At 44.0% G+C, this 18314-nt stretch overlaps 4 long non-coding RNA genes and 1 pseudogene across 5 annotated transcripts; 2 read left to right on the top strand and 3 right to left on the bottom strand.

The window, feature by feature from the left end:
* The first annotated feature begins 1190 nt into the window (after positions 1–1190).
* Positions 1191–7505, top strand: LOC106866886. 2 transcript variants are annotated; one of them, XR_002960348.1, is made up of 2 exons: positions 1191–1603; positions 7121–7505. It is a non-coding gene; the product is annotated as an uncharacterized LOC106866886 (long non-coding RNA). The 2 variants fall into 2 exon arrangements; XR_001408015.2 differs by lacking the exon at positions 1191–1603 and adding an exon at positions 2516–6956.
* Positions 7506–7962: 457 nt separating this feature from the next.
* Positions 7963–10093, bottom strand: LOC106866885. The gene is made up of 2 exons (XR_001408014.2): positions 9762–10093; positions 7963–8422 (listed from the first exon to the last, which is right to left on the bottom strand). It is a non-coding gene; the product is annotated as an uncharacterized LOC106866885 (long non-coding RNA).
* Positions 10094–10790: 697 nt separating this feature from the next.
* Positions 10791–12418, bottom strand: LOC100827518. Its single transcript, XR_732189.3, has 4 exons — positions 12279–12418; positions 11736–11869; positions 11357–11552; positions 10791–11198 (listed from the first exon to the last, which is right to left on the bottom strand). It is a non-coding gene; the product is annotated as an uncharacterized LOC100827518 (long non-coding RNA).
* LOC100836580 lies at positions 11754–16249 on the top strand (annotated as a pseudogene).
* Positions 14285–17706, bottom strand: LOC112268731. Its single transcript, XR_002960129.1, has 3 exons — positions 16795–17706; positions 14542–14654; positions 14285–14426 (listed from the first exon to the last, which is right to left on the bottom strand). It is a non-coding gene; the product is annotated as an uncharacterized LOC112268731 (long non-coding RNA).
* Between the last annotated feature and the right edge of the window lie 608 nt (positions 17707–18314).

Below are 18314 nucleotides of genomic sequence, written 5' to 3'. Positions count from 1 at the left end.
ACGCAACAAATTGTCATCTGTGGACTAGCAACTTCTTCGCTATAGAGTACACAGGGTTTTTCCCTTTTATTGTGTGCTATGCAGTTCATGGTAAATAGCAGATGCCATACTTCTCCTTTTCATGTTCCCAGAACAGTGGGGGTTCATGTTACATGGGTTTTTTCCCTTTTAATGTGTGGCATGCAGTTCATGGTAAATAGCAGATGCCATACTTCTCCTTTTCATGTTCCCAGAACAGTGGGGTTCATGATATATGGCATCCTTGCAAAAAAAGTTCAGGCCACTTGTGTTGCTCTCTAGTTTGCACATATTTTTTTCCTTTTTTCCTTGCAACTCTTAAATGTGACGCAGCAACTAGCCATTTGTGGAGTAGCAACTTCTCCATTATAGGCAGCCCCCCCTACAACTTTTAATAGAGCTTGCAACATGACGCTTTTTTTTGCAATCGGATGGGTTTTTTCACGCAACTTTATTGAAGAACACAACAACTTAGCACAATACACTATGACTGTGAACTATCAACGTTAAGAGTGGCTACTTTCTTTTAGCAAACCCAAAAATTGAGCCCAAAATAGAGCTAGCTAGCATCTCTTTTTCTTGGGGGAACTTGATTTTTTTATCATCCAAGCAACTAATCAGAACAGAGATAGCAACCCACAAGACCAGACATGCAACTTCATGCAACTTTACAAGATGGCAAACAAGAGGGGAGAAAACAAGATCCCGCTGCAACTTCTGACCAGAAGAAGGGACACACTTTTTATGGGGCAGTTTCTGCCGGTTTTTTAGCGCTGGAGGTTGGCCGCCATTGCCAGATTTCGCATAGGGCTGTCCTTGTTGCTTTTCCTAGGGAAGAAGAAAGAAAGAGAAACAAGGGGAAGAGACAGCAGGGAGGGGGCGCTAGCGTGAGCCGCGGGCGTGCTGGGCGCCAGCTAGCGTGTGTGCGTGGGATGCGGTCGGAAACAGGAGGGGCACGGTCAGGATGAGGAGCGACGCGGTTTTCCGTATGCGTCGTGGGTGGCAGGGGGCTTACCATATATGGCGGTTGGCTGGTTAAGCCAGGCCAGCCCACCAGTCACGCCCTTAAAAAAAACATAAGTGTTTGAAAGTGCTTATGCATTTTTGGGAGAAGCAGGGCACAGGCTTAATCTCCGTCCCTTTTCACCTGGCGTGCGCGTCCGTTCCCCAACCGTCCGATTCTTTTGGACAGTTTCTCCCCTGGCCACGTTCCAAGGGGGGTCCCACAGGTCCTGCGGCGCGCTTCTTTCTCCGGCCGGCGCCGCGCGTTTTGACGGAGGATAGTGGTGCGGCGACGAGCGCGGCCGACTGGGTGGGGAGTTCGAGCAGGCGGTCGAGCCCAGCACCGTTTTTCCGCCTTGGCATCAAACACGCACCGGCGACGGAGTGGTGTCGCGGTTGATTGGCGGGGGCGGGGCATCTGCATGTTGGACGGAGAGGTTGTGTGGGCTCAGCGGACAGGGCGCTATTGCAGTTTCGAGCGTGGCGGGATTTGCGGCGACGGCAGGGGCAAACTGAGCTCGGTGGTCGCAAACCAGGCCAGCATTTATCATTGGATTTCACCCTCCTTGCAACGAGTTGCACGGTTAGCTCCTCCCCAACCCCTGATCTATGCATTTTCTGTCGATTTGTAGCTCTAGGTTCTGTGATGCCGTCGATTTAGTTCGTTCGGCGCTCACTTGCGTGTGGATGCTGATTTTTGTGATAGGTTATGATTTGGATTTGTCGATTTTTGCGCGATTTTCAGGTGGGTTGGGGCGATTCTGCTTTCTGTTTTTACGCTTGGCGGGTTATACTAGGGTTTAGGCCCCCAAATTCAATGTCTAGAAATTACATTAGGATTAGATTCACTCGTTTGGCCGTTGCTAAAGAGCGGATGTGCTGTTCATCTTCCCAGATTTGTTGCATGCAAAACTAGGAGGGAGGGGGAGGGGGGGGGGGTGACATGATGCTTTTTCAGAAGTTGTTGAACTCAATTTAAGGGGGTAACTAGTGTTTTCACTTTGTAAGTTGCTGGACTAGGATATTTCTGAATTAGAAGTTGCATTCCAATTCATGGGCTTCTCTCTGAATGTTTGCTAGTATGCTAATTGTAAAGTTGGTAATGATCAAGTTATAGTTGCATATAGGATCATGCTAAAAAGTTGCTTCTGCCTTTTATACTAAAGTTGGGCATGGTTAATACTAAACTTGCTTTTTGATATAAGCAGTCTTTGCTTACGTGTTTCTGAAATTTGCAGCACCCAGCACTAGCTTTTTCCTACAGGTTTTTTGCAAATTTGTACCTGAAGTCCTGAACTGAATTTGCTACTTCGCTAGTACTGAAGCTGCTAAATATAACAAGGTTAACTTGCTTTTTGATCTAAGCAGTTTATCATGGGATAATAAACTACAGATTCCTGAGCGTTCTTGCTCGTGTCTTGCCGGATGATGCAGGTACGCATCGCCAGCGGTCACCGTGCTGGTGCCGCACCGCTAAATCAGCCAATGATTAGTGTGAATTTTATTGTTTTCGGAATAACTATCGCAGAGGCTCCCAATGAGATAACTGGCGTGGAGCCTGCCATAGAGAAGACGGGGAGGCTCCCAAGGTTTTTATCTAGACGAAGTTGCTATATATACAGAATAGAGAAGTCGTTTTTTAAAATAGTTGCGGTAGAGAATAGAGAATTCTCTTTTTCTGTGCAAAATAGAGAAGTCGATTCTCTTTTTCTGTGCAAAATAGAGAAGTCGTTTTTTAAAATAGTTTGTTGTAGAGAATAGAAAATTGGCTATGGAGAATAGAGAATTTGCTTTTCCAAATTTGCCTTTTCTGATAAGTCAGCTTTTTAAAATAGTCGTTGCAGAGAATAGAAAATTAGCTATGGACTTGTTAAACAAACAGAAAAAGCCCCCGCGTCGCTCCCAAGGGGCGACACGGGCGGAACCCTGGCGACCCGACCCAGCCGCCCCAATCCTCTCCTCCTCCCCCGCCGCCGCCGGTGGGCGCCGCCGGGAGAAGCTCGTGTGGCGTCGGCGGTGGCGGGGCCTTCTTGGCTGCGGACCCTCGGGATCTCGCGCGGTGGCGACGTGGAGTGGCGGCGGCACGGGGAGCGGCGTGCTGGCGGCGTGGCGTGGCAGCGGCGCGGGGGAGCGGCCCGCTCGGCTGCTGCTTCTTCCTCTCTCTCCTCGGCTGTGCGTGGTGGTTGGCCTGCACCGGCGTGGGGGAGCGGCCCGCTCGGCTGCTGCTTCTTCCTCTCTCTCCAGCCGCTGCCTTTCCATCTCCTCCTCTTACCCCGTCGTCCTCTTACCTCCCCTCTCTCTCGCGCGCGGCGGCAGGTCTCCGGTGACGAAGGCCAGACGCGCGGCGGCCCGATTCCAGCGGCAGAGATCTGACTCGCGGCGTTGCTAGTGTGAGGCGGCCTCAGCAGCGGTGGCTCGCGCGGCGGGCAGGCATCCCGTGGCGGCGCAGGCGCGTGGTGCTGCGCCGGTGGGGTCTGCTCGCTACTGCTGAGGCCGGCGATTTCTCGGTCCTGGAGTGCCGCTGCTGTTGGTGCTGCGCTGTCGGTTGGACAGTGCGCCCAGCGCGGCTGGCTTTCTCCGTCGGGTCGGTGGCGCTGCTGTGTACCGCTGCCTTTGCTGTGATGTGGTTGCTGCTGTGTTGCCTCTAGTTGCTGGGCGGCAGGCCACGCTTGGGAGGGCGTGGTTGGAGGTTGCGGACGGTACGGGAGTTGGCCAGGAGGCGTGCTTGGTGCGTGTTGGCCGGCTTGGCTGGCCACGCGTGGTTGGCCGGTGCCCGGAGGGAGGCGGGTGTTGGTATGTGGCCCGATGTGGTCGTCGGCGCCACGTGGCAGGTTGTGCGACGCGTGCCTTTGTGCCCATCCGGCGGTACCTCATGGCTTGCAGCTCGCCGGGCTCTAGCTCGTGGTGTTGTCGTGTGCACTGCTTGCTAACTGCAGATCTAGGCGTCTTGACACGGGTATGGGTTAGTCTATGCACAGGCCGTTTGGGCCATGTGCCAACACCTTTCGGGGTTGGTATTGTGGCCGGTGCGTGCGCCTTGTTGTGCGGTGTGTGGTGGCCTCTGATGGCGGTACGGTGGGCCATCCAGGTTATTGCACTAGTGCGGTTGTCGGCGTTGCTTAGACTTTGTTGTTGTTCCTTTGCGGGTTGCCGCGGTTACATTTGTTTTGCTCGTGGCGCTCCGGGTGAAAGCCTTGCCTGACCTCTGTTGGTGCCGACGACGGCGACGCTCTCGGGCGTCGTTTCCTCCTTGGTGGCGTCGTCGAGGAGCCCCGACCAACCTCCATGCCCCATGGTCCAATCCTTCGGGTGAAAACCCAGATTTGGCTTGCCGGATCGGACAACGGCGACGTTGTTTACGTCGCTCCCTTGTTGGAGGCGTTGTTCTTGGAGGATTGCCCTTGGCTGGAGCGTGTTCCTGTGGCATACGCCTTGGCTCTAGCGAGCAGGTCTTGGGCACACTGACATCGTGCAAGTGCGCCGCCTTGGAGGGCAAGGGTGGTGGTTAGCGGAGGATCCCGCGTTGCGGAATCTTGGTCGCATGGGTGCGCTCGACGGGTATCAACCGACGAAATGGTGTTTGTTATGACCAATAGGGAGCGGTGAGATACGGTGGTGCCATGTTCGGGACGAGCGCGACGATCGACGGCCCAAGGCTTCTGCAGTTGGCGAGACGCCTCATGGGCTTGTCTTTGAGTTTTGTGAGGCCGGCGGGCCGCGGCGTCTTTTCGCTATCCTGTACTTGTGTATTTGGCATTTAGGCCTAGGGTTGTTTGGTGGCGTTGGTTGTAATGTTAGTCTAGCGGCCGTTGGTCGTGTTCTTGTTTTGAGTGATCAGCTTTGTCGGCCCCTTCTTGGGTTTGTAAATACATTCTTTCTATCAATGCATCGAGACGCAAGTTTTGCGTTTTATCGAAAAATAAAATAGAGAATTTACTTTTCCAAATTTGCCTTTTCTGATTTGCTTTTTCTATACAGAATAAGGAAGTCGCTTTTTGAAATAGTTGATGTAAAGAATAGAAAATTATGGAGGAGAGAATTTGCTATTCTAAATTTGCATTTTCTGATTTTCGTTTTCTGTACAGGATAGAGAAGTTGCTTTTTAAAATAGTTGGTTTCCTGATTTGCTTAGAATAAAAGTTGCCGTACAGACAACAATACAATACGAAGTTGCTGGACCCAGAGATTGCTCTTCTTTGAATTTAGCTATTAGGCTAATGCTAGGATCCTCCATGGGTTCAAAACATGAGCAAGTCACTCCCAACTAGTAGTGATCCTCCATGTGTTCAGAAATCAGAACATGGTTCAGGAATCAAGTCATTTTCAGATTCCTGCAAGTCAGACATATTTAGTAATTACTGTATTCTAGTGCAAATTTGTTAATCACTGTCTTCTAAGCAAATTTTCAGATCGTTCTCGTGCAAATCCTGCAGCATTCGTTCCCTTTTTTGTAGCTCCTAGGTTGTATCAAGGCATCGGCGATTTTTGTCCGTGATTTTTAGTCTGGAGGGTTTCGATCCCTCGGAGTAGTTTGGTTTTGTTGGATTTTGGGGGGCAAGCTATTCCAGTGTGAGGACACACAGGTGGATCTCTCTGTGTGCTTTTTATTAAAGGAACACCCAAGCATTTAATTACGTCACTGTGCTAGCTAAATCGCTAGCAACAAGTTCAGCTACATCACTGGGAAGCTGGTCTAGCCACATCATGGCTGCCAATTCCAGAATTTGCAGTTTGCACCACGTGCTGCAAGGTGATGTGCTACATTGTTACAAGCTCGTGGGCAAACAGATACATCATAAACAATCTTAAGCTACATTTAACAGGAATTTCAGTTCAGAAAACAAAGCTCCCAGATTTGATAAATCCCTGCTAGTCATTGCATGCTTCAGGTTCACTGCATCTGTCTCCAGAATGATGTGGTGCCCAGCTCTGATGCATATTTGATCGCTCATGAAAGGCATCAGATAAGCATTGTAAATGGCCTGCTCCAGCTGCTAGAGCTTCACCCTCATCATTTCTTATAACAAAACCCCAACCACCTGAACAAGTGTTCTCCCTGAAAGCCCCATCACAATTAATTTTCAGGAAATTTGGGGCAGGAGCTTCCCAAAGTTGGGTTTGTTTCAGATTATTGCCTTTTCTTCTTCTTTATTTTAGCAGATTGAGATAGTGCCCAACATGCTTCATAACTGAAAACTGGAGATCTTCAACTGTTCTCTTTTTCTCTCCTAGGTTTACTTAATTCCTGTTCGAACACCATAGCCAAAGAAGAGTACAGATGGTAATTTTATTTTCTTTCGTTTGCTTCTAGTTTCTCCTTGATAACTTCATTTGGCTGCATACAGGTTATCATTTTTTCTCTCCAGTCATCTATTTGTAAATTAAGCTCTCCAAGGATTTCTCAGGCAAAGAGGATTAGTTTTGAGCCACTGTATAGATACCTAGATCTTATAGATGTTGCCTAGATGTTTGTAGTTCTTGATTATTTTTAGGCAAGTTTTGAGCCACTACTAGTATAGATGCCTAGTCTTTATAGGTGTTGCCTAGCTGTTGTAGTTCTGGATTTTTAGGCAAGTTTCAAGCCACTGCTAGTATAGATGTTGCCTAGAAAATCCCAGCAAACTTGGCTCCTCAAGAAGCAACAAGGCTCATATTAAGCGACTTCAAATAGGAGAATCAACTATAAGTTGCTTTTTAAGAAAAATCACGACAATTCCAACAAAGTTGGCTCCTCAAGAAGCAACAAGGTCAGAATAATCTCTAAGTTGATTTTAACAGATCAATCCGACCATCTAGTTCAAGCCAAGGGTTGCCTTCAGTTGTAACATGATATTGAGATTCACAAACATTGGCATCATGCAAATTGGTACCTTTGTTTGGCTGTCTACAATATTAATGCAATGGGAACAAAGATGTTCCAAACCCCGCAATCGCAGGTTTGTCATTGAGATCCATAGGCAATTCCTTAGGTCAATTGCATCCATCCGTATAATACAACCAAGAATTTTGTGTTGACATTAAACATCAGCAATACAGTCCAAACAATTCCCCAACGATTTTAATTTTCCTAATTTTTATGTGGTTTTGCTGCACTCGACAGGTGCTTCTTGGCAAGTGTCTGAAAAGAAACAGGGGGGATGCTGGCAATGTAAAGCAATATTGTGGGAGGATGGTTGTGTGTGAAGCAATAGGAAGGCTGGACCCCAATCACACAAGTTTTTCTTAACCTGAACAAGTTCTTAGCAAGTTTCGGAATGCAACAATGTAGTATATATCATGGTTATTGTCGTATGTGTTTCTTTGCTTTTCAAGTGCTTGCACTACAGCAATGTAAAAAGGTTGCATGAACAAATGTAGGAACAATGTAGGGGTGGGGTGGGATTTGTCTTCCTGGAACCATGAAAGTAGGCCGTGTGATTTTTGGCTGCAGGATCTAACTTATCCTCTTTCAGATCAAAAAGCAAACTAACCTAATGCCCATGCAATTTTATGTGTGTTGTTACCTGATTTTCTTGCCTACCTGCAGCATGCCCATTTACTCCAGACAAGAATTCAGTTATGTGCCTTTAAGGGATTTGGGGAACATGCAAATTCTGTGTTTAGTCTTTTTTACGCAGCCTTGGGGCAAGGAGGAAGGAGCCAGGTGCAGATCTTCCTAGTTCATTTGGAGAAGACAATGCATGTTTCGTTTTTGCTTTTTGATCTGCAAAAGATGAAGAAAGCTGCTTTTTACGTGTTTCTGTAATTCCGTTGGCTTGCCTGAGGGCGGGATTTGCCAAACTCCAGAAATCTTCGCTGGTTTTTGGGTTGCCGCACTTCAGTGGCAGGGCAAGCTAATCTCGGTCGGGAAACTTGCCGTTTTTGGAAAAAAGACAACGTGACTTACCTGTATTCCCAAAAAAAAAGTCATGCGGACGAGGACACAGGCAAGAAAAGGCACTGTTGTATGAGCAATTAGGGCAAGCTTTTAGTTTCTACGGTACAAGTACTTAAGAGTATAACTTCTTTGAAATTGCTACTCAGAGTACATATGGGTATACTCTCTTCGTGTCAAAATAAGTGACGTGAATTTATATAAATTCTTATACAAATTGATATACAAATTCATGTCACTTATATTGAGACGGAGAGAGTATATCAGATGAAAATACGGGTGTCAAACATACTGAGCAAACCATCCAGTAAGAGAAAAAAAATATGCTATCAACAGAAGGAGTTGTGAATTCGATGAAGAATTTAATAGAAGGGTCCGATTTGATTAAGCATCAGAATGTAAATTCGATGAACTTTATTCAACTTCTTCGTACGTATTAGCATCGACGAGGATCATCACAAGGCTTGGTCCGAGGGCCGTGGTGAGGGGAGCAAGGATATGCACTCATACTGTCCCTATGCTTGCTGCCTGCGGTTAGATTAATTCCATAGATAAGCATGGAGTGACGGGACTGCAATGGATAGATTTATGTACCTCACAAGTGAAATTAAGCTCATAGCTAGATCTATTATATAACTAAAACAAGAAGACGACAAGCGAGCTACCACTTATTAATTAAAGCGCAAACATTTACTCCCTCCGTTTCATAATTTTTGTCGAAATATTACATCTAGACGCTTTTTAGTAATAGATACATCCATATTTGAGCAAATTTGAGACAAGAATTATTGAACGGAGAGAATAGAAAAATCAGCCATGCAAATGCCCTGTCAGCCTGTTAGTTTATTATTACTTACTTAGTTGAAATTTTCAACATATTTATATATATTGTTTTGAGATTTTTTATGCCGAGTTATTATACCATCATTTTCTTTATATATACAAACGAATTATAAAGGTAGTAATATGAAAATAAAGCCATAAAATAAATGGAAGAAGTTGAATAAAATTCACCCAAAAGCTCAAACTTATGGGAGTAAGGAGGACAATCCACTTATACTTCAACACTCTTCCTGACGAGTGGCTCTCACAGGCCTAAACGTGGATTGAAAGTGGGTTAAAATTTAATACTGCCAGCCTGGTTTTGAGGGTCTCGAACTCGAGACCTCTTGGCTCTGATACCATGAATAGTTTCATGGACTGAACCAGTTCACCCAAAAGAAAAGCAATCTACTTATACTTCAACACTAAAAAGTTGGCAAAGCATTTTCACTCGTAAATCTTGTCGCACCTTGGATTTTTCATCGAGCCAATGCATCAATTTTGAATGACTCAACACACATAAGACAAAACTTAATACTCACTCCTTTTTAGTCTGTAAGATCTCAAAAATCCAAAAAATTCAATTTGTAAGCCCATTTTCTTTGCATCAGGCAAAATTAATTACATCTTCGTTATTTTCTATGTAATTTTGATTAATTCCTATGTGCAATCAACCAATGCATGAAGTGGAGAGGTGACAATGCATGTTACACAATACTTGGTCTATCACTTAATTAGATGCTCGTTGGTTATTGTAATTTTTTATATAGGCCTTTTACAAACCGAAAATGAGGGAGTATGTATTTGACATCACTTATTGCTTCCGATTATAAACCGAATACTCCCATGTTTAATTAGCTAAAAGTGTCTATCTTGCTTGCTCTTTCTGGTGGGATCAAAGAGGTTGGGTACTAAACTTACTGTCTCCGAGTGGCTACTCATCCGAAATAAGTCTAACTTGACCACAATTTAGTAAAACTGGATCTCATATGTAAAAAGATTGAAAAGGTACTTAATTGGTACGTACATACACGGCGATTATTACCCGGTTGACGGCGAGCTGGGGGTGCATAAGGGACTCGGGGACGTCCGGGTACAAGCTCAACCGGATTAGGGCCTTGGGCAAGAAGCGCAGACGAATGAGCGTCGTCCGCCTTTGCCCATAGCAGCAGGGTTCCGAGCAACAGGATTTGTAGTAAGCAACTTCTTCTCGACATCATCGTTTATAAGTCTTCAATACGAAGATCGACTATGGAAATATTAGCTGTCTATGCTTTGCCGGACTGTCAATGAATATATGTACTGTAAGGAAGAGGTAGTCATGGGTATATAGTCTTCAATACATATATCAAAATCAGCCTCCACTCAGCAACGTGGTGGACATTGGATTTGGGACTTTGGGAGTAAATATGAGTCGAAATCAGCCTCCACTCAGCCACTACTTACGGCTGATTCTAAATCCTCAGTACGCACGCGGCTCTGGCTGGAATGCATCCTCCACTCAGCATTAGTCAGTAATATGGTGCACTTTGGACTAATATTGGGCTGGTCCTTGACCGAAATGGACCGTCAGTTTTGCCAAGGACCTGTTGAGAATTGAATATTCTCATATGTGGTGTAATTAAAGCAGTCATGCGCACCACACAAACACTCATGTGTGCACCGTCAGGGCAAGCTTTCAATTTCTACATACTAGTATAATTTCTTGAAAATTGCTCCTCGACTATATCAGATGAATACAGCCACACCATTTGTTTACATACATGAGTTGTGTGAAATACTCCTCCATTCCATAATTCTTGTCAAAATATTACATGTATTTAGACGTTTTTTAGGAATAGATACATCCATTTTTTGGCAATTTGAGACAAGAATTATGAAACGGAGGGAGTAAAATTTACGATGTGGCACAAACTATCTTATATTTATACAAGAAGAAATCATAGACCGATGCTCCAGGATATATATCTACCAGGAATCCAATACAGAAACTAAGCAAATAAAGACTCGAGGTAGACCTTGAGTTTATCCAAGTAGCATAATTAAAGCAGTCATGCGCACCACACAGACACTGTTGAGTGTGCCGTCAAGGCAAGCTTTCAATTTCTACATGCTAGCATAATTTCTTGAAAATTGCTCCTCGACTATATCAGATGAATACGGCCACCATTTGTTTACATACATGTGTTGTGAAATAAAAATTACAATGTGGCACAAGCTATCTTATATTAATACAAGAAGAAATCACCGATGCTCCAGGATATATATCTAGCTACCAGCAATTCGATTCAGAAACTAAGCAAATAAAGACTCAAGGTGAGCCTTGAGTTTATCCAAGTGGCATCTCCAGAAGATGTTAAGAACTGTTCCAAATTTATTCAACTTGTGCCTAGGTATTAGCATCGACGAGGATCATCACAAGGCGGCTTCACAGGGCTGACAGAGGAGCAAGGAAGTTTACTTATATCCCCATGCCTATTGCCTGCAGTTTGATTCAGAAAGCAACAAGAAAATACTACTGATCAGTAGCAGTGAAGTTGTTCATCTTGCAGGTTTAAGAAAGTACGTACACCAGTCACAGAATAGGACAAATATCGTTAATTGCACATTCACGTGGAAGAGCTAGGCTTACACACGTACAGCCATTTTAAGGTCGACCGCCGCCAACTGTAATCCCCCCTGATGCTGTCAACGATGGCTGGATCAGCAACAGCAGAAATAGAATTGGGAGAAGTGAGCACCTTGTTCTCGACATGATATGCATCTCCAAATCTACTTCTCAAGTTCACAAGAAGAAGCCATCCATTCCATTGCATATATATACATGTCATCAGTGCTAAAAAATAAGATTAGTGGGTGAGGCCTGGGTAAGATTGTCACGAGATTTATATAGCCAGCTAAGATAAATTCCACGTTATGATTTATTGTGGCAAATAGTCAAAATTTTCGCGCATAACTAGTAATTACCAATGCCATGTAAAAAAGGGAAAAAGTAAGGATGACATTTCGAAAAGCATACCTGCCTAATTTCTGAAAGGAAGATGCCTGTAGAACAGCGTGGTGTAGTGTACAGGTCATGGTCAATCCATTGTCACATCTGCATACACCATAATGAAAAGCAGCGCGGTGGAGTGTATAAGTCTTGGAAATGCTCTGGATAATGGAAAGCAGCGTCAGCTTTTTATCAACTTTTGACAGAAGCACCATCAGCCAAACAACAAGAACACGGACTAACAGGAGACTTCAAAACCATGCCTTAGTTGACCCTGAGTGGTAGTGGGTCAAATGATGACTTATGCTTGACAACCATGGCTCAAGAACTATTGGAATTAATTGAACTGTTGTATATGCACAGATTTAAAGTACAACACACTTCAGACCACCAAACAATTGTATGTCAGTTTTCAGATGCAAGTGGACAACTACTTTACATTGATCACAACAAGCACCATGAATACACAGTGTGATTTAATAGTTAGTGCTTGTTACACCTCTGGCACGTCGACCATCTATAAATACCAGAAAATTCCAATGGAAGAATCGCAAGACCAAAATTGCTTACCCACAAGCAGAAGCATGCATTTACGCAGAGGCAAGATAGCCTTTGTAGGAGCCCCAAACACAACCCTGCCTCTACTTGCTATAGTGCTCATCTACCTGGCAAACTTCTGTCCCCATGTATGTTCCTTAGCCACAACCGTGCCCCATAATGCATCTGAAAATGACAGGAAGGCCCTGCTATGTCTCAGGTCACACCTCTCTGACCCTGCTAGAGCATTAGTGTCATGGGGAAACAAGTCCTTCCAATTCTGTCATTGGCGTGGAGTAACATGCAGCACGCGCCATGCAGGTCGTGTTGTTGCTCTTGACCTTGAATCACTGAATATCACTGGCCAAATATTTCCTTGCATTGGTGACCTTCTCTTCCTTAGCAGAATACACATGGTTGATAACCAAATCAATGGCCCCATACCTTCTGAGATTGGTTGCCTAACACGACTCAAGTATCTCAACCTTAGCATGAATTCCATTACAGGGGTCATTCCAGATACCATATCCTCCTGCTCCAGGATCCAGGTCATCGACCTTAGCATGAATTCCATCACAGGGGTGATTCCAAATACCATATCGTCATGCTCCCGCCTTGAGGTTATTGACCTTGGCTATAATTCAATCACAGGTTTGATTCCAAATACCATATCCTCTTGTTCCTGCCTCATGGTCATTCGCTTGTTGAACAACTCTATTGAAGGTGAAATACCTATATCTCTTGCACATTGCTCGTCTCTTCAGGAAATTACTTTTAGCAATAACAACCTTAATGGAAGCATTCCTCCCGGAATCGGCTTGCTTCCCAGGCTTACATTTCTATTTCTCCCAAGCAACAAAATTGAGGGTAAAATTCCAAAATCTTTGGGAAGTAGTGTATCACTTTTAAGGGTTGTCTTGGGGAATAATAGCCTAACTGGTGGAATTCCACCGATGTTAGCTAACTGTTCTTCATTGCACAACCTTGACCTCATGAAAAACAAGCTCAATGGAGAAATACCTTCTGAACTCTTCAACAACCCATCTCTTATTACCTTAGATCTCTCATATAACAAATTCATGGGGCCAATACCATCTTCCTCACCAATTGCCCCCAAGCTACAATATGTTAGCCTAGCAGAAAACAATCTCACTGGCGAAATACCACCCATTCTAGAAAGATTTTCTTCCCTATCATCCTTGATTCTTGCTCAAAATAAGTTCCACGGCAGCATTCCGGAGAGTTTAACCAAAATTCCGACTCTGACAGTACTAGACTTGGCTTATAACAACCTGTCAGGTGCTGTTCCACCAGCTATTTACACAATCAAATCTCCCACTTATCTTGGTCTCGGAGACAACCAACTTACTGGGAGAATTCCGAGTGACATTGCATACACTCTTCCAAACATTCGAACATTGGTCATGGAAGGAAACCATTTTGATGGTCCACTCCCTGCATCATTAGTTAAAGCATCCAACCTCCAAGTGCTTGAGCTGCGGCACAATGCATTCACAGGCTTGATTCCTTCATTCTGGTGTTTGCCGTACTTGACCCAATTAGACCTTGGTGCAAACCTGTTCGAAGCAGTAGATTGGAGTTCTTTGTCTTCAATACCAAGCTCTGCGCAGTTGCAGGCAATATATTTGGACAACAACAAGCTCCATGGAATAATTCCTAGTTCAATTGGAAATCTTTTGAAAAGCTTACAAATGTTGTTTCTATCAGAGAACAGATTTACTGGCACCATACCTTCAGAGATAGGAAAACTTACCAACCTCACAGTTCTTCAAATTGCGGGAAACTTACTCTCAGGGAGGATTCCTGATGCACTTGGGAACCTTAGTAAGTTGTTTGTCCTGGGTTTATCACGCAACAAACTTTCTGGAGAAATCCCACAATCCATTGGTAACTTTGAAAAACTAGGAGAGCTTTATATGGAAGAAAACAACTTGAGTGGGTTTCAATGGAAGTATTCAAGCTTAGTAGGCTGTAAAAACTTGGTAATGCTAAACCTCTCATGCAACGGTTTCAATGGAAGTATTCCACCTGGGCTATTGTCTATTTTCTCTCTTTCAGAAGGCGTGGATCTGTCTTATAATAATCTCAATGGATCAATACCATCTCAGATTGGCAGCTTGATTAATCTCGAATCCCTTAATGTTTCCAACAACCAATTATCTGGAGAGATTCCACATGCAGTTGGTGAGTGCCTTCATTTGGAATCGCTTCGATTGGAGGTGAACTTTTTTAATGGAAGCATTCCTGAATCCTTAATGAGCTTAAGAGGCATTACCGAGATGGATCTTTCAGAAAACAACTTGTCAGGTGAAATCCCAGACTTTTTTGAGGACTTTAGCTCCTTGCAGCTTCTCAACTTGTCATTCAACAGCCTTGAGGGAATAGTTCCTGCGGGTGGTGCATTTAGCAATTCAAGTAAGGTATTCATACAAGGAAACAAGGACTTGTGTACTAGGACTCCAATGCTACAATTACCGCTTTGTACAGCAGCCCCAACAAAAAGAAAGAAAACTTTGCATATCATATCCATAGTTGTTCCACTTGCCACTGCCATTCTAGTCCTCATGTCAGTTGTAACAGCCATTATTTCAAGAACAGAAATCAAACAGAATAACATATTGATCAACCACTCAAGGAGTTAAAGAAGTTCACGTATGTTGAGCTTGCTAAAGCTACCAACAACTTTTCTTCTGCAAACTTAGTTGGTTCAGGGGGTTTTGGAGTGGTTTATAAAGGTACATTCAAATTTCAAGCACACCCAGTTGCTATCAAGATGTTCAAACTTGACCAGATTGGAGCACCAAAGAACTTCTCAACTGAATGTGAGGTGTTAAGGAACACTCGCCACCGAAATCTCATGCGGGTCATTAGTGTATGCTCAAGCTTCGATGAAACAGGAAATGAGTTCAAAGCTTTGGTCCTTGACTACATGGAAAATGGCAACCTAGAAAGTTGGCTCCATTTAGAAGTATATAAACAAAAACAGAAAAGGCCATTGAGTCTGGGATCAAGAATAATAATAGCCAAGGACATTGCCGCTGCCTTGGACTATCTCCACAACTGGTGCACGCCACCTCTGGTTCACTGTGATTTGAAGCCAAGCAATGTTCTTATGGATGATGCCATGTGCGCTCATGTTAGTGACTATGGATTAGCAAAGTTTCTTTGTGGCCATTCTTCAGCAAGTCTTAATGATATACCAAGTATAAATGGGCCAAGAGGATCAGTTGGATATATTGCACCAGGTGAGCATCTTTTCTCATATTTTGAATATTGGAAAATCAATATGTATGTTTGTCCTGTAAATTAGTAGTTCACATAAGGATTGTTCAGTACTACCATTTCTTAAAAACCAGTTTAGCAGATGTGAAGAAGTACATCAGCTTCGTTTAACATATAACTTGCAGAATACGGGATGGGTTGCGAAATATCAACTGCAGGTGACGTCTACAGCTATGGTGTTATTCTGCTAGAAATGCTCACGGGGAAGCATCCTACTGATGATATCTTCAAGGATGGGCTGAACCTCCACAAATTGGTAGTTTCTGCATTTCCAGAAGATATTGGTGACATTTTAGAGAGCAGTCTTATTCCATATTATAAACTTGAAGAAGCAAATCACAACTCGGACAGTGAGTATTGTCCAGTGGCTGGAATACAAAACTGTATCATCCAAATGACTAAACTTGGCTTAAAATGCTCCATGGACTCACCAAAAGATCGGCCACCAATGCAGGACGCTTATGCTGAAATGATCATGATCAGAGACGCATTTTCAGCATTGCAGGGTTGAGGAAATCTACCAAATATTGTAACACAAAGTTATCTTATGCTTTATTAACTATATTTGTTCTCATTCGCCTCTTATAATTTCAACTATGTTCTTGCCAGCTTGTAGTTCTTCCGGTTCAATGTGCTACTTACATTTTGTCATGTATGATCATTTCTAGATTACAGAGCAAATATAGATGAAATTAAAGTTATGGCAAAAGATTTTCTGTTGGTTTTCTTTTCTAATTGCTGAGCAAATAATATATCACTACTAGTTTAAGTGTGCCATCACAGAAGCTTAAGTGGCTAGTGGCCGGGCTAACTCTACCATGGCAGGCTTGTTATCACTACTAGTTTTACATGTGTGTAAAATTAAGTTTGGAGGAAGTAAAGCAAGTTCTTAAGGCTAGGCTTTCAAAGGTTATTTAAGAATTGCATTATCTTGGAGAGTCCAAGACCAAGAAGATATATCTACATATCCAATCATCACTGAATAAAAACACAAGGAAATTGAGACACCTTGCTGCGAAAATCGACGGACGGATACAAATATGTTGGAACATAACCAGACAAAATACCACTTTTAGAACCAGAGAGTATAGAATCATCTCGATGAACCACACAAGTACACAACCCAAGCCAAGACCAATTATTCAACCCCAATGCTCAAATCATCAGCAGTACTAATTAATCAATTGCACAGGCGATCCATCACTCGTTTGGAGGAGCAATATATTCTATTGGAATTTCAAGGTACCTGCTTGCGGGAGCATCGACGAGATCCAGTTGCGTGGAACCGCTGACCGAAGAGCTTCCAGTCGCGCACACGAGCCGGCTCGCATGGCGGGGACCCTCGCGCCCGGCAGCACCCCGCAGATGCGTCGCGCGCTGGTGCTGCACTGCACACCGCCCGCCAACGCTGAGCCTGTCGGATAGCCTCGCTCTGGCGAACCGCCGAGGGAGCCCGTCTCCGGATTCGTCGGATGCTTCACTGACGCGGGGAAGAGGGGGCAGCCACCGGTGGCCGAGCTACCTGACCCGAGGCCGGGGAAGAGCAGGCGGCGGGTGGAGTTGGAGGCGACATTTGGTCGAGCAGTTGGCCGGCGGCAGAGTGAGTGTTACCGTGCGTGCTGCTCTGCAAAACGGCATCAGATAACTGTGGAGGTCTTTCAGAGATAGTTTAACAAACAAGGAATTCAGATGAGGTGTTCTTGTGTGGAAACAATGGCCATAATAAGACAAGTTGCAAAAAAAATAAAGAAAGAGGGAAAAACAAGAATGCTTTTCTTGTTAAGGCTTTTCTCTTGTTAAATTTTCAATTATTATCTGGTTGACATATTATATATAATCTTGTCTTCCCTTCTTATTCCAGCAAGCAAACAACCAAATTGCAGGCCAGCATGTTCAAGTGTCAGCAAGCCAGCAGGTCCAGAGAAAGGACAAAGAAAGAGTTGACCTGGCAGGAACCACATCACTGAAAAGAAAGTCATCAGAAAAAAAGAATTCACAGCCCAAGACTAATCACCCAAAGAAGTGATTTGCCTCCTGCTTGTTCAATTTAGCTATGCTTGTCTTTTAGCATTTTGGTGTATGGTGTTAAACTGTGTACTTGCAAAGTAGAGTTAGGATTGTCTTTGAGACATGTTCCCTGTCTTATTTCAGTCCAGTTTTTTTTTGACAGCTTATTTCAGTCTAGTTTAATGATGCAATGAAACAGTCTTTGGTTTATCTACATATGCTTGCCAGATTTTGATATGGTATTTCTCTTCTTGTCTCAGCATAGAGATTCAGCATATACACATGTCTGTATGGTATGTCCAGTTAGTCAGCATAGCACATAGCACTCATATCTAGTGATTTTCAGTCCAGCCAATGCACAAAGGCTCACCGATCTGGTTCTGCATTAACACATTACAATGTCATGACACAGTTCAATCGAAACAGTCATATTTCAATCTCTATTTTAGTCCGCATGAACATAGTAGGCTCATATCTCCATTACAGATTATTATCTCTACTGACAACAACTAAACCTATCAAGAAAATGCGCATAATCATAGTACCTACAACTAGACCTATCAAGAAAATGCACAGATACAGAACACAGGTATTCTTCTCATCAACATGCTGTCGAAATGTTGCAGCTTCTCTCTTGGTCATTCTGCTTTCAGCGCAGGAAGGCAGAAGCTCACCATGTCCATCTTGCAATCTCCATACTTGCATCCCTTCGATCAAGCAGCAATTGCCGAACAAATGGTTCGCTTGGAGCATCAAACC

This window comes from Brachypodium distachyon, chromosome 4, assembly GCF_000005505.3.
Source record: "Brachypodium distachyon strain Bd21 chromosome 4, Brachypodium_distachyon_v3.0, whole genome shotgun sequence".
Classification (NCBI taxonomy): domain Eukaryota; kingdom Viridiplantae; phylum Streptophyta; class Magnoliopsida; order Poales; family Poaceae; genus Brachypodium; species Brachypodium distachyon.
The sequence above is the reverse complement of the archived record's forward strand: the minus strand, read 5'-3'. Positions and strand labels throughout refer to the sequence as shown.